Below are 4,081 nucleotides of genomic sequence, written 5' to 3'. Positions count from 1 at the left end.
GTGAACAAAGGCATTTTTAAATCTTCCCAATATGTATACATTTTGCTTCCTTTTTAAGCTGTTTTATTAGCTAGAAATGTTAGTGCAATGTTGAAAAGGAGTAGTGTGAGAGGACATCATCTCCTTGTTTCTAAACTTAGCATGAAAACTTGTAGTTTCTCAACATTAAGTATTGATGTTAACTCTAAGGTGTGTATTTTTATGTTCTTAATCAAGTTAAGAAAGTTCTCTATTCCTACTTTACTGAGAGTTTTTAGGCATTGGGTATCATCGTTGCTTTCCTGTATCTATTAATATGATCATGTGAGTTTTCTTCTTTAGCCTATTAATGTTGATGTATTACATTAATTGTGATTATTTGTTTTATTTTGTTTTTGTTAATCCTCATACGAGGATATTTTTTCCATTGATTTTTTTTGGAGAGAGTGGGAGAAGGAGAAACACACAGAGAGAAACATCGATGTGAGAGAGACACATCCATTAGTTGCCCTCCCACATGCTCCCAGACCAGAGCTAAGAATCCAGCCTGCAGCCAAACCACCCAACTGGAATCAAATCCAGGACTCTTTAGTCCATGGGCTGATGCTCTATCCACTGAGTCAAACTGGCTAGGGCTATTGATTATTCTTTTAAAAATAGAAATAAAACAATTAAGTATTTGCTTTATTGACATACTAGGCTTAGACCTGTGTTTAATAAGCCAACCTACAATAGCACCACTATAGCCTGTTTTTACTTTTTTAAAAAAATATATTTTATTGATTTTTTACAAAGAGGAAGGGAGAGGGACAGAGAGTTAGAAACATCGATGAGAGAGAAACATCGACCAGCTGCCTCCTGCATGCTCCCCACTGGGGATGTGCCCGCAACCAAGGTACATGCCCTTGACCGGAATTAAACCTGGGACCCTTCAGTCCACAGGCCGACGCTCTATCCACTGAGCCAAACCGGTTAGGGCTATAGCCTGTTTTTAAAAGCCATCACTTTACAACTTATTAAGCAAACACAGGATCAAACGTCTCTCATCTACCTGATGTGATCTTTTTATACACATACTGATAATAAGTCCCATTTGAAACAGCTGAAAATCTTTTTAAAAGCTTTGCAGATGAGCTCATGAACATAAATTTCACCAGTTAAGTTAGGTCGAACAGAAGAAACTCAAAACAAGTTGTTGCCCAATCAGAGCTCATTATTTATATATTATCGGCCTGCCCCCCCTAACCCCCTTAGAACCACACCTTGACTCAATTATTGAAAATCTACATGTGTATAAAGTGAAAGGATTAATTCCCATTTCTCAGGTTTTTTGTTTATTTGTGTTTTTTAAGAAGCCCTATAAGGAATATTACCAAACTCAGATAGGAAAATCAAAACCTGCATTGTTATGAATCATAATTGTTCCACCACAACCAGATTGCATACAATTACATCAACTTGTTCTGTATATAATCTAGAATTGACCAGGACAAAGTTTAGAAAAGCTGTAAGAAATAGGTTCCTAACTATAGAAGTTGTAAACTTTAAGAGGGTTTAAAAAAACTAATGAAATTCGACTCTTGTCCCTTTACATTTTAAAGAAATAGACTTTCTGTAAAAATATATACAATTCTTACAAATACATTTACAAGTTGCTTTTATCTTAAACATTGAGGACAATCCACATTTGTAACTACAATTATTGAGCCTAATTCAAGTATTCTTGGCCATTGCAAGCTAACAAACTAAACCACTCAAACCAAGCTAAAGTAGAATAGGTTTAAGTCCTGAGCACTTGGACTTTGTATTCTTGAAGAAGCATACCTGGGAAAAGTAATTATACAGAGGAAAAAACTCCCCTTCACATTCTGATGTATATTACTGAGGCTTCTAGTCATAGTTATATTGGAGCTTAAATCCACTTTACAGTTCACTGACATTGTTAGTGCTTCTCTTTTCACACTATAGAAGTAAAAAGGGCCTATTTAATGAACTCTATATGACTAGCCTGGCTACCGGCCACTCCCCTGTTCTAGACAAGGATGTCAAGTCTCTCCACCCTTCCATCTTCACTAAATCCAAAAGTCCTCCTCCAGGGCCTCCCAGAGTTTGCCTGTTGCTGAAACGTAACTTTGCTTCTTTCAGACAGTAACTCCTCAAGGGGGACCACTTTTTCCATGTTATTTATTCCTGTTAGTCACCATCCTCTTGCCACTTGCTTTTCTACCTTGCTTGGAGGTTACAGCCTGATAGCTTGAAGTCCAACTTCATCCATACACTGGTTTCACAGCAGGTGGTTATGGATTTTGGTGGCTGGAGTTGGTTAAGAGTGAATTATTTCATCTAAAAGCCTACCTTATTAGATATGGCAAACCAGCTCCTACTCCAGCACCTGCAAAAGCCAGCAGCACATTTCTGACGCAGCCTTCTAGGTCCTCTACCTGGAAGAATTCCACAAACCCATCCCAGCCTCTCTGTTTGACTACCAGTGGTCAGCAAACTTATTAGTCAACAGAGCCAAATATCAACAGTACAACGATTGAAATTTCTTTTGAGAGCCAAATTTTTTAAACTTAAACTATATAGGTAGGTACATTGTTATTAACTTAATTAGGGTACTCCTAAGGCTTAGGAAGAGCCACACTCAAGGGGCCAAAGAGCCACACGTGGCTCACAGGCCGCAGTTGCCAACCACTGGACTAGCCAGTCTCGTTCTGTCCCTACGAGAACATCTGTGATGTCTTCTGCTAACGGTTCAACGCAGCTTTCTTGGTTTATACTCTTAAAGTGGCTACAAAGGCACCAAAAGAAATGAGTCACAATCCTGACGGTTTGCCACTCCGTCCCTAAAAACATGAACCATCACTTGAGACGATGATTTGACGTTGTCTTCGTTTTCGGTGTCCAGTTCCGAAGCATACCTAGGAAGGCAGTCTCCTGCCGCACCCCGCTGCACGCCGCTGCACCCCGCCGACCCGCGGGCCCTGGCTTTGGTCCCTGGCGCCCTAGCCCGTTCCCTAAGGTGCTGAGGGATCATCTCCAGAGACCACAGTGACAACTCCTCCTCCTCAGCAGGGGGCGGGGCCGAGGGCAGTGAGCCACCTGCAGGGGGCCTTCGCTGGCCTCCCCGACCAGCTGGAGCAAGGGCAGGACAGCCGGCTGCTTCCGGAGCGGCTCCGGCTCATACCTGCCCAGCTCCTCTCCGGGCGACATGATGGCGTCGGCTGCCAGAGCTCCCAGCTCATCAGGCAGCAAGGCCCGGCTGATGGGCGAGAACAGCCATCTGGCAGGGGCCGCGGTGCCATCGGGACCCTCCGTGCCCATGGGCGAGGGGCGAGGATGGGCGAGGGCCGAGGGCTGCGCGATCCTCCCAGCATCCCTCACGCGACCCTCCCTGGATCCCTCGCGAGAGTCACTTGGGGGCTCGCGCCAGAGCTCCAGCCAATCACCGTGCCCGTTTCCCTTCCCCCTGACTCTTGGGGGCAGGGACCTCCTTCGTCAGATGAATGCATTTCTTTTGGGGCCAAACATCTCAAGCCCGGGAGCCGTTACCTGGCTGAGAAACCCGGGGGAGCGCCTACTCCCTACTGGAAGGAAGGGGAAGTAAGTCCATTAATTGTTTTCTGATTGTTGAACCAACCTTGCATACCTAGGTCATGTTATACAATTCTTTTTATAAATTGTTAGATTCAATATGCTAAGATTTTGTTGAAGAATTTTGCATTTATGTTCAAAATGGACTATAGTTTTCTTTTAACCCCCTGTAATGTCTTTATCTGGTTTTGCTTTTTAGGGTAATGCTGGTCTCGTTGAGTGAGCTAGAAAGTATCCCCTCTTGTTTCTGTCTTCTGGAAGATATTATAGTGAATTGGAATAAATTATTCATTAACTGTTTAGTAGAGTTCATTTAGTGAACTCATCTGGGTCTGCTGCTCTCTGTCTTGATTCAATTTCCCTAATAAATAAGCCTCTTCAGACATCTATCTTTTCCTATATGAGTTTTGGCAGACCATGTTTTCCAAGGGATTAGTCCATCTTATTTTGGTTATAAACTTGGGGATATATAGTTATTCATAATATTATTATCTTAATGTCCATGAAA

General features: G+C 42.7%; 1 pseudogene; it reads right to left on the bottom strand.

The window, feature by feature from the left end:
* Positions 1–2,330: 2,330 nt before the first annotated feature.
* Positions 2,331–3,491, bottom strand: LOC102239262 (annotated as a pseudogene).
* Positions 3,492–4,081: the final 590 nt, after the last annotated feature.

This window comes from Myotis brandtii, unplaced genomic scaffold (genome assembly GCF_000412655.1).
Source record: "Myotis brandtii unplaced genomic scaffold, ASM41265v1 scaffold621, whole genome shotgun sequence".
NCBI lineage: Eukaryota > Metazoa > Chordata > Mammalia > Chiroptera > Vespertilionidae > Myotis > Myotis brandtii.
This window is presented reverse-complemented; position numbering and strand designations above follow the sequence as displayed.